Below are 12,985 nucleotides of genomic sequence, written 5' to 3' on the forward strand. Positions count from 1 at the left end.
CTGCCCCAATGAGTGTTTCATCGATGGACAAAAGTACCTGCTATCAACTGAGCAGAACACCTGAGCATGTTAGAGTGAGGTTTGAGGTATCTATGAGCCTGCCTACGAACACACTGAGAGAAGTTAAGTGGGTGTCTGTTTTCCCAAATTTCAAGCAGCCCTTTCTCTGAACTATATGTTCTTGCCTCCCATAACATTTAGCATGTAACTTAGGGTAATTCGTAGCATGTTTCCTTATCTGCCAATTCGCCTATCCTTGTATTCTTGCACAAGGGGTACATTGTATCTATATGACAGAGAGCGAGAGAGAAAGAAAGTGAGTGACAGAGAGAGACAGAGGGAGAGAGAGCAGGGGTGAGGCAGAGAGATAAGAGAGAGAGAGAGAGAGAGAGAGAGAGAGAGAGAGAGAGAGAGAGAGAGAGAGAGAGAGAGAGAGAGAATAACAATGCGAGAAATTGAAATGGGACCTGTCTGCAAGATGTTAGTGGTTGGAGTGCTGGGTTGCAGGTTATTTTTCCTTGTATGACCTACTCTCCACTTCCCCTGGCCAACCACCTCACCTCTAAGATCTCCTACTACATTACACTGCACACACAAATACCCTACAGACGGGCTGTCACATGACTAACCATTAGCAAATCAACACTACTCAAGCCATGATTATGCTCTCCTCTTTACCCTATCATACTCTTTAACATCAGCAGCTAACAAGACTGAAATCATTTTAGTTTATCATATTTTGTGCTCTCCCCCTATGTATAACATACTCCCTGGTGTCCTTGCCAAACTCTTAAGAAGTAGATTGACACAAAATTGAGGACATGCATCTATCAACACCACAGGTTCACATCTTCCTCTCTCACAATCCCACTAATTACCCCCCTTTGTTAATACACCACAAGTGGCAGAAGTGCACTATACAGGACCACTTAAATTTCAATACTTTCAATTTTCTACATACAGACAGACATATGTCCCTCCTTTCCTTTCTGCTATATTTGGTCACATCCTGGAGCTCAGGCTATATTTTCTCACCATAGAAGGCTAAGTATTACTATACATTGATATTATACTTCCATGTAAGGCACCACCTTCTCTTACTGTGAACTAAAATAGGATATAGCACAATATGACATGAAACATCAAGGTGTCAGGTCTTTTTGATTTGACCAACACATTCACTTATCTTCTGTTACCAACAACATTCAACTTTGTTCAGTCTATCATTGGCTATGGCACTCTTGGGTCAGCCTTAACAATCACAGAATTAGGATTCTGGAGGCTGACCCGGAGTACAATGTATAGAGATATCCACACAATTAAACCACTAAACCACCAGATGTGTGGATTTCTCAAGCACACACTAGAGCCCCTCATGCATCCAACATTACTTTATGTACTAACCTGCAATTCTACAAATCTGCCTTGGAAACACTACACAAGTTTCAAAACACGTAAGGACATATCTCCTGCCTCCATTTTCCAGACCCTAGGTCCACCTAAAAAAACAAATGCATGTCATGCTATTACAACACACTATTTCCCCAATGTATCTTTCCCTCCCTGTGTTCACAGCATCTATTTCCCATTTTTCCATCCCCCTATCTTCCCCTCATTCATTTTCTTCCTTCCTGCAAACAAACCTCTGAATACCCCTGGCATGGCAAAGTACTCCAACCCACAGATAAGCTTAAGTGCTTTAATATGACCAATGTGCTAATATTGTGCAGCATAAAGCATACTGATACATCCTAACACTTTATTTATTTGCATGCATACATACATGGAAACAAGCTATTTTGTTCACAAATGAGCATACAAAGGTAATATAGCATATACACGTAAGGCAGTGAGCCTTTAATAATGGGGAGTGTTTGAGTGCCATGATGACCACGTTTAAGAAGGGGTATATTGGAAAGATACCGAAAACAATACAGTGGAAAAACGCAAGAGTGTAAGTGTAAGCAGGTAGACAGTCTAGCCAGCTAAGCATAAGCTGTGGCCTCAAACAATTAAGTGCTAATCTGGTGGGGAAAAAGAAGGAAGACTCTACTAAGTGGACAGGGAAGGTGTAAGTAGTAAGACTTGAGAGGTGAGTCAAAAGGATAGCTCAGAAGCTTTCAATTTGCTTTTGAATTCATTTGATGTGGACCATCTGTCAGATTGCAGAGGCGAGGGAGCTCCAAGTAAAAGGAGCAATAAGAGTGAAAGAGCGGAAGGGAGAGGAAGTATAGGGTGGGGGTGTGCCACAGGGTGCTGAAGGAGGCATAGTGAAGGCTGCAAGACGGTTTATTGGGTTTGATAGAAGAGGATGGATAAGGCAGTGCCTTACTGTGGATGGATTTATGCACTACAGGGAGAAATTTGACGTTGCCCCTGTTTTGCATACTTAGCCAGCCAGCCTGCTGACAGTAGTAGGAAGTAGTGGTGAAGCAAGGGAGTTCAAAAATAGTCCTGGTAGAAAAGTTAATAATCTTGTCAAGTGGACAGAATGTATAGTTGGCAGATCAAAGAGGATACTGGCACAGCAGTGCGGTTTAGAGAAGACAAGAGTGGTTAGGAGATGCTTGGTGGGTTTAAAGGGAAGGTGGTGCCCGGTATTACTGATATTTAGGAGGTCGAGACAAGCTGCATTTGCAGTTTTAGAGATGAAGGTTTAGAATGTGTATGAAGGATCGTAGATGATACCAAGGTTTCTATCTGAAGAGGAGTAGAAATGAGTGTCAGGTGGGGACTGGATAGGCAGGGAGGAGAGGAGTGACAGGATTTGGCAGGAAAGAAATGCAGCTGTTTTGGAGGAGTCCAACACAAGAGAGTGTGAGGCCATCCGTTATTTAATAGTAGAGAAACAGACAACAATTTTGGTACATAGGTCAGTGGAGGTTTCAGTAGAGGAGAAAAAGATGTGGGTGCAATCTGCAAAGATTTGGCATGAGGTCCCATATGAAGAGATAAGTGCCCCAAGAGCAGAATTGTTCAGTGTGAACAGGAGGGGACCTAACACAGAGCCTTTGGAACACTAAAAGTAACAGAAGTGAGTTGTGAGGTGTTGTTCCAAGAAACAGAACATTGACGAGGTTCCAGGTAGTGCATGATCCAGGCAAGTGCTTGATCCCAAATACCAAGCATAGAGAGTATTAAGGAGATCAGAGCGATTGATGGTATCAAAGACAGTAGACAGGTTGAGAAGGATTAAGATAGAGGATAGTTCTGAATGTTTAGCAGTGGCAATGAAGTTGGAGACATTCATGAGAGCGGTTCCAGTGGACTGACAGTAGCAGAAACCAGCTTTAAAGGGGGTCTCAAAGGTTGTGTGTGCCAATAAAGTTAGTAAGGCAGTTTCATACAACTCCTTCCAACACCTTAGAGCAGTGAGGAAGAAGTAACATATGTTGAAAGTTAGTTGGCAGGTTTGGATCAGCACCTTGCTTTTTCAGGGGAGGGATGACCATGGTCATTTTGAAAGTATATGGAAAGCAGGCAAAGTAGAAGGACTAGTTGAAGAAATTAGTGAGGTGAGAGGCCACTAGCAGGTCAATAGGTCTGAAAAGCTGAGGTGCAAGGGAATCTGATGGGCCCCAGGAGGGGTTTGCCTTCATCAGCAGTGCAATGACTTCCTCAGTATTGGTATGACTGAAGTGTTAAATAGTAAAACGATGGTATGGTAGGTGAAGTGAAGAAAGGAGGAGGAGGAAGTAAAAAAGGAGGGTGAGGAGAGATTCCCTGATTTTGGAGATTTGGAAGCAAAGTATTCAGAAAGGTCAGTTGCTGAAAGGGTAGAGTTAATAGTTGTGGGTCTAGGAGACGTGAGGAGTTTAGGGTGCCTTGGCATCAGTGAGGATGGTTGGAGTGTGTGTCAATGAGAGAAAGGAAGACATCCCTTTTAGCACTATCAAGAGAAGACTTGAGAGAGTCAAGGGCAGAGAGGTGTAGTTGCATATCAGTACAGAGAAATGGGGAGACACAAGGTTGAAGATGGTGGAATTTAGGGGTGAATGCTAGCAGTGGGAAGTGGGAAGAGACAGAGTCGTGAAGTAGGGACTGAATGGTGGAGTTAATAGTGACCGTGGAAGAAGGATCTAGAGAGAAGGAGGAGGGTGATAGTTGAAGGTTAGAGATGAAAGGAAGAATATCAGAGTGTTTACATTTTCTCTTGAAATGGGAGATGTAGGTGGGGAGCAAAGGTCTCAGGGAGGAAAGATAATGGTGCTGGATGCAATGGAGTGGCCCAAAAGAGATAATAGTGTTAGTTGCTGAGAGAGAATTGGAGATGTACAGTGGTTCAAGAGAGTTGCCCCTGAATAAGTACATAGGTTATGAATAGAGTGTATAGCATGTTCACTGAGAATGATTGAAGGTCAGATATTTGCAGAGTGTTAAGCGAAGGAAGGTTAAAGTCACCTAAGAGGATGAGGTGATGTGACGGGGATAGAGAATTAAGGGGCTGGCCATGTTCATGAAGAATAATCCAGTGGGGCAAGGAGAGGGATAGATAGAAATGAAGTAAGTAGAGTGAGGAAGCACAATAGTTCATAGTTTAAATTCAAAGGAGGTGGGGGGATGTGGCATTGGGAATGTGTGAGATGTTAAGGCGGAAAGAAAATAGGTGCTTTATCTGTCAGACTAGGATAGTCAGAGAAGGATAGTTTCAGTCATAGCAAGGAAATAGACTGAGTGTTCCAGATTGCAATGTTCAGTTGCCGTGGCATGGAGGGGTAGAGGAGTTTAGTTTTAGGATAGGACAGGTAGGGTGTATAGGTGATAGGAGTGGAGCAGTCTGTTTGCTGTTGTTTTCTGTTAGAAGGGGAGGTAGTTTGGAGATGGTGTAATGAGAGCGTTGAGCTGTACCTTTTATGATAGGGATATCAAAGGTGTGGTATGTAGCGTGTTTGGAGAAATCATAAGGAGAGAGCAGCAGGATGAGGATGAGGAGGATGAAAAGAGTATTCATTTTAGTTCAATAGTAGTCGGGGTAGTTGGCAATGTACTAGGTGAATTCTAAGTATTACCAAGTGGAGCATAAAGGGAGGTGGTATAAAGGCGCACAGGCAAAGTGGCTGGGAGTAAAGGCTGGACGATTGCCCTTAACGGTTTGACTTTCACTTGGGTCATCCAGGGCTAAGTTACCCCATTAATGTGGGGTAAAGTAGGAGGGGTAGCAAGGAGTGCCCAATGGTTGGAGGATGGAGACAGGAACAGCAAACAGCAAATCAGGTGCAGGGCTGAGCTTGATGCTTCTATCAGCCCATTAAAGCCCCTTCTGAAGATGTAGAGACCATTCAAAGATGGCAGTTTTGTGGTTGGAGGACACAAGATCAGCCTGTATATAAACGCTGGATGGTTCTTTTAGGTCACCTGACCTCTGCAGGCAGCTGAAAGGAATGCCTCTGGTTGTGTTGTGCTGAGCTTGATGTTGCTCTCAGCCCAGTTGAAACCCTTTTACAAAAAAGGATATAGAAACTGTGTCTAGTTGAGGGGAGCAAAGACAGCTTCTCATCTACTTATATCATGAAAATTCTCTCTTTTCACACCAGGACAGGACAGGGGCAAAGATAGATTGACTAAAGGAATTTCAGTCCATGGTCCAGTATTATTCCCACCGTTCTGACTCGAAGTAAGATTGGACTTAAGTCTGTTATTTTACATGTAGCTACAGACTTTGACCATGCATTTAGTTGAATGCGCTGTCACTAATTCCTGTTCACAAAGAAAATACCAACATTAGATGTGTGATACCCTGATAGGGTGACTTATTTAATTGAATACAAACAAGGTATTTCTAAACCAAAAAGTATTTCAAAGGTCCAGTCAGAACATCAGGATGTACACAAAGTATTTTCAAAAGCCCAATTTTAGAAGCCAACACGTGTTTCGACCCACTTGGATCTTTTTCATGGCTGGGCCGGTATGGTGCAAATTTGTAAACAGTGTATACACAATTTCGAAGGTTTATGACTAGCCCAAATAGGTAGTTTAGCATTGTTCCGGAGTAATCTGCCAGCTTGTGTTCACCAGAACATACGCTAAGCCTCACGAATCCCAAAAGTGATTTTTATGCTTCACCAACGATACTCTTATGCTTGTCCGTTGAGAGACAACATGTATGTCTCAGACATTTGTTTCAAATCTTCTTATGTCAGTCGGATCCTTATCCAATCCACAAGATTTTATTGGGGATTACGCCTCCGGTCCTTGGCTAGAATGCTTATTATGCATATGAAGGTCAGCACGCGGTCTGCAAATTCGAAACCCCTGCCGTCAAGATGGCAGGGATTCAAATTTGCAGACCGCGGGCTGACCGTCTTGGCATTATAGCCAACTAGATGTACAATCACACACTTCCACAAGCAACCTTATCATCATACTCAGACACTCATGCACAAAGCACGCATACACTACACAACAGCCCAACTCGCACTTTCTTTTTTTTCCAACAGACCCCAAAGAATGCCTACCAAAAAGCAACTCCATAGAAAGAAACACAGAAGTAGAGCAAATCAAAATAAAAGTATCCAAAATAAGCAACAAATCTCTAGCAGATTTTTTACAAAAAGTTCAAACAAAGCAGCTAATACAGTCATTAAGCGAAACAAAACAAGCTTCCAGTACAGAAACTTTCCCTGCTCTATCAAAAAGTAAAGCAAAACAGAAAGTGATTGACAAGACTTCAGCTACCACTACTGCTTACACTGCACCTACAAATCTTAATGTGGTGGCAAGTAACCATACCAAAAAAAAAAATATTTAAATTTTTTTTCCACGACAGAGTCCCTCAGAACCTTATAAAATCAGAAGAGAAATTATGCACACCCCTTAAAACCTACCATAGAAAATTAATCCTAGAAGCTCTCATAGACAGTGTAATCCTTCTCAAAAGGAAGTTATTTACTTCAGACTTAAACAGAATGAAACCACTAACAAAATTAACTACTAAACTACAAAAATACTTCTCAATAAACGAAATATCAACAAAAATAGCTTCTTAAACATCTGTGGAAGTGAATGGTGTCACACCTCGAGCACAGAACCATATTGTAATGAAGAAGCATATAAACAAAAGCAAACAAACACAATTGCCACACATAGCAGTGGACGAGGGTAAGAAAAACAAAAATATCCCCAGAAACCTCAGTATCACCTCTCCATTCTACTGACCCAAAACATCCAGTCTACAAATGGCCATGCACATCAATGTGTAACATTGCCAAAAAATCTTTCAAATCTTTACGCCAGTTCCTCAATCAGTACGTAAAAAGCAAAGACAAATGCAAAATGGAACTACTACAAAATATGGATGCCTGTCCAGTGCGCAAATACACAGGACTACAAGGAAATTCATTAGCCTGCATTTCAGGACCTATTTGCAAAAGCACTTTCCATTGTATCAAAATGATATCAACACATCCTTCAACTATAAGAAATCTGGTCCATAAACTCTACTATGCTAAAAGTCCTGCTTTAGCACTAGCCAATTTAAATAACAGTCTTCTACATGGTACAGCCAAACAACTACTCGAAGAAATAGAGCATATTCAGAGAAAATATTTTGGAAGTGGAAGCCACTACAAAATGCAAAAGATTGCAATAGATTTAGAACAAACTAGCAACTACTGTACAAATAGCAACCTTCTATTAAACACATACAAAAAACTACCTCCGCTGAAGTACCAAACCATGTGTGTGTGTATTGCCGCAAGGACTTTTTATAAAAGTAGCACAAAAACGGTAGACATAACGTACAAAATAGAAGACAATGAAGATTCAAAATGGTTCCAATTAGCTCTCTACCTTATAGCAGAAAAAAAAAAATTACAGACTCCTTAATACTTTGCAATTACTGCACTGCAAAACTTGACAACAACCAAACACCTTCACATGCTATCACAAATAACTTGGAATTATTCCCACTACCAAAACCCCTGCAACAACTAAATTCATATGAGAGCATCATAATTCAAACAGTGCACCCATTTCAAGCAATAATACGCCTTCAACCAAAAACAGCAAAATTACCTCCATCTGAATTAGTGAAAGGCATTTGTGGAAAAGTAGTTTATTTACCATTAGATCTCAAAAAAAATGTACACACTCTAGGAGTGCAACAGCCAATAGATCAATCTTTAATTGTTTTAGCAAATTGGCAACAACTCGTGGACTTACATCAAGTTAGGCAAGCCCTGCAATATCTAAAAAAAACAACAATGAATACTACAAAGAAATTAATATTGAAAAAAACCTGAATTAAACCATTGCAATAATTCAAGAGTCACCAGAAACTGTTCAATTTCAACTTCTAAAGCCTTCTACAGAATCCAATATTTTAGACCATTATACAATTAAACCTTTACACTCTGAAGACACTATAGATGATGCACTGGAAATGTACCAAATGTGACAAGACAAAGATTGTACAATCAGCATATATAGAAGCACAGGCCTTTCCTTTACTCTTTCCTACTGGAAAAGAAGGAAGGTACGATGATAGACCTACACAAATAACAGCATCAGAATATCGCTCTTTATAAATGTACTCTGACAACCCCAGATTCAGATAAAACGTGGAATACATATCCCACCTTCTCTTTGAAAGTGAACTAGCAACTCTATGCTTCGGAGTTGCACACACATTAAAATCAGGTACCCATTTTCAAAATATTTCAGCTATGCAATTATTACAAAAAGTGCAAGAAAAAGATGAGGTTTTACAGTCAATTATTACAAATCTTTTAGCAAACATGCGTGGTACAAAAGAATACCGCTTCCGACATCACGGAGATGTAAGCTGTATGATAAGAAACCTTGGCCCACCCACTTGGTTTGTTAAATAAAGTTGTGCAGATTATGCATGGGAAGATTTACACGATTTCCTAAGTATAGCAAACAAAAACAAAATAAACATAGATATAACAACACCATGAGAACTCTGCTCTCTAGATCCGGTAAATGTATCAAGATATGTCCATCATCGCTTCCTTGCTATTCTATTCTTTATTTGTAATAAGACTCTTGCTCCCCTCGGAGAAGTTCAAGACTTCTTTTGGAGAAAAGAATGCCAAGCCAGAGGAGCACCACACATCCACATGCTATTATTGATTAAAGACGCTCCTAAATTTGGTCAGGACAGTGATGCCACTGTTTTGCAGTTCATCCAAAAATATGTCACTTGTGAAATCCCTTCACAAACAACAAATAGTGACCTTCATGCACACATTTTATAATTTCAAAGACACAAATGTGGGAAATATTGTTGTCACAAATATAAAAACAAAGGGAAATACTACACCAAATGCCACTTTGGTTTCCCTAGACCAGTTTCAGCAACAGGTCAAGTAAAAAACTTCCTGTCTTCAGTCAGACATAGTGTCAAAGGTAAATCACCTAAGAACACTTATTACATAAAAAGAACAGAAGAATCAAAATACATCAATGATTACAATGCAATCATTGCCCTCCTATGGAATGCAAACATAGATGTGCAGTACATTGCAGACAATATGTCACAGACTACTTAAGCAAAGCAGAGAAAACAGAGATTCAGGAACTCTGGGATGACCTATAATCTGACAAAAGACTATCACAGAAATTGTACAGCTCAGGCATAAAAATGCTCTCTCATAGAGAATGTGGATACTATGAAGCTGCAGATCGTTTAACCGGTGCTGCTTTGCATGGAAAATCTGAAAATATAGTATGGCTAAGTCTTGGTCCTGCTAAATCTAGAAAAGGAGTTCTAAAATCATATGACGACATAGAAACAACAGCCAAAAATGATCCTAACAGCCAAGACATTTTGAAAAACAATTTACTGGACACATATTACCCAAACAGGAGTACCACTTTGGAAACCATGTGTCTCTACCACGTAGCCCAAAACATTACATACAAAAATAATTGTAAACCAGATGAAAAGTAAGATAGATACAGAGTTGTAAATTGTGAAGGAGCTTAGTGAAACTTACCAAACACAGCTCAATTAATCATATCAAATTGTCATTAAAAACTCCTCAACATAAAGAACTGTATTACATGTCCCTGCTACAACTTTTTAAACCATGGAGAAAAGAAGAAGAGTTGCTGGATACATATGACTCCTATGAAGACACTTTCAAAGCAAATGAAAGCACTATAACAGATGTAAACTTTACACAGTACCAAACAATGTTGCACAATAAACAGCAACACGAAGAAGAACTCCGGGCCCAACTAGAAGTGGATACTCCCGACAGTAGTCAACCTTCTCTATCAGGAAGCCAAAAACCATTTTTACAGCCACTAATAGCAAATGAGGCAGAATTAGCCATGACAGAAGTAGAAAACACCATGTGTCAGTATGAACAAGCTGCAGAAGACTTTGCTATACTGAAATCACAACTGAACAATGAGCAGCATAGCATTTTCCAAGAAAGAACAAAACAAATTGAACATGGTCTGCAACATGAAAATAAAAACTGTACCTGCCAAGACTACAAACCAATACTGCTATACATGAGTGGTGAAGCTGGTTCAGGTGAAATATTCTTAATCAAAATCATTAGCAAGTTCCTCCAACAATTGACAAACAAAAAACTGTCAGCTGTTATAACTGCCCCCACAGGTTTAGCTGCCTACGCATAGGCGGTGTCACTTTACACCACTTCCTACTCCTTCCAGTAGAACACCAAAACAAATTAGACTAGTACAAACTTTCCACAGAAGCTGCAATGGAACTACGCAGAGTTTTCAAACAAATGAAAATGCTGCTAATAGATGAGGTGAGCATGGTCTCCAACCTAATGTTGGCTTTGATTCACCTCAGATTACAAGAGATCCTCAAAATAGAGTATGAAGAACTCTTTGGAGGAAATCACATTACTGTTTTCAGAGACCTTCTTCAATTGACACCAGTGAAAGCTGAACCTATTTTTAAAACCTTGGGGCACAAACTGTGCCGTAACACTCTTGGCAGTATAGGAAATGTCAACCTTTGGCAACATTTCCGATGCATAGAATTAACAGAAAACTTGCGCCAGTCTGCAAACCTCACATACTCCAACATTTTAAAAAGTATTAGAGTTGGTGTACTATCTCAAGAAGCACAATCAATATTTAAAAAAAACAGGCACATCCATGCACTCTATGGCCATAACTCATGTGCTACTGATGTCATGGAACAATTAGCATACAAAAAATGTCCATTTAATGTCCTAGATGCCAACTCTTGCAAGCTGATCAAAATTCAATGAAACAATGTTGAAAAAAGAAATACAACCAATAATTGAAATTTGCTCCACAGATAAAATGGACATACATGGTATGACACTACCCATGTGTCAACAAGCCACAACAATACTAAACACCTTGGAAAACTCTCAGGGTAATTCATAGAAATTTGCACAAAAGTGGCGCACGCGGCTGGCGCACAGTGTCCCCGTGCGATACACTGCGCCAGTCGCGTGCGAAAAAATCGTTTTCATCGCACAGCGTATTCATGGATTTTAGCCTCCGAAACCAGCCGTAGCGCAGCGACCCTGCAGCAGCGCCAGTTACGCCCCCAAGAACGCCCTCGCGCAAGGAAAAGCCTTCAAAATTCACAAATCATCGCAAAGGGCTGCGCTAACCCTGGACCAGTTCACAGGGCTGCCAAACAGCAAACGCCAAGCGGGGAACGTGTATTTCAGTGGTTCGCGGGAAGTTTCACACGCGATTGTCCTGGGTACGTGTACATCAGGGGTGCGTGGGAAGTAACACACGCGATTCCATCAGGGCACGTGTATTCCAGGGGTGCGCGGGAAGTATCACACGCAAAAACAGCAGGGTACGTGCATTTCAGGGGTGCGCGGGAAGTATCACACTTGATTCCATCAGGGTACGTGGCAGCAGGGTACGTGTATTCCAGGGGTGCGCAGGAAGTATCACACGTAAAAGCAGCGGGGTATGTGTATTTCAGGGGTGCGCGGGAAGTATCACATGCAAAAGCCGCAGGGTATGTGTATTTCAGGGGTGCGCAGGAAGTATCACACGCGATTCCATCAGGGTACGTGTTTTCCAGGGGGGCGCGGGAAGTATCACACGCAAAAGCAGCAAGGTACGTGTATTTCAGGGGTGCGCAGGAAGTATCACACGCGATTCCATCAGGGTACCTGTATTCCAGGAGTGCGCGGGGAGCACCACACGTGAATTGCACGTGTGGGTCCTCCCAGGTGTTCCCTCTACACCCTCCACGGCCCCTGCAGGCGGCCCACACCACAGGGGCCTACCCTGCCCATGTCCCGCAGGCAGCCCATCCACCATGCCCATGCCCCCCAGCCAACCCACATGTCACATTGCACTACTGCCCGCCAACGCATGTCCCCCTGCACACCCAGCCCCCAGGGGCAGCCTCCACCCCACTCATGTCTTCCACCACCCCCACCCCCCCAGCATCCAGGGGCACCCTCCACCAGGCCCCCACTCATGTCTCCCACCACTCCCACACCCCAGCAGTGCAGGGCACCCTCCACCAGGCCCACACACATGTCTCCCATCACCCCCACCCCCCAGCAGTGCAGGGGCACCCTCCACCAGGCCCCCACTCATGTCTACCAGCACCCCCACCCTCCAGCAGTGCAGGGCACCCTCCACCAGGCCCCCACTCATGTCTACCACCACCCCCACCCCCCAGCAGTGCAGGGCACCCTCCACCAGGCCCCCACTCATGTCTCCCATCACCCCACCCCCCAGCAGTGCAGGGGCAGCCTCCACCAGACCCCCACTCATGTCTCCCATCACACCCACCCCCCAGCAGTGCAGGGCACCCTCCACCAGGCCCCCACTCATGTCTCCCTGCACCCCCACCCCCCAGCATCCAGGGGCACCCTCCACCAGGCCCCCACTCATGTCTCCCACCACCCCCACCCCCCAGCAGTGCAGGGGCAGGCTCCACCAGACCCCCACTCATGTCTCCCATCACCCCCACCCCCATCAGTGCAGGGCACCCTCCACCAGGCCCCCAATCATGTCTCCCACC

This window comes from Ambystoma mexicanum, chromosome 7p, assembly GCF_040938575.1.
Source record: "Ambystoma mexicanum isolate Mex_15411 chromosome 7p, UKY_AmexF1_1, whole genome shotgun sequence".
NCBI lineage: Eukaryota > Metazoa > Chordata > Amphibia > Caudata > Ambystomatidae > Ambystoma > Ambystoma mexicanum.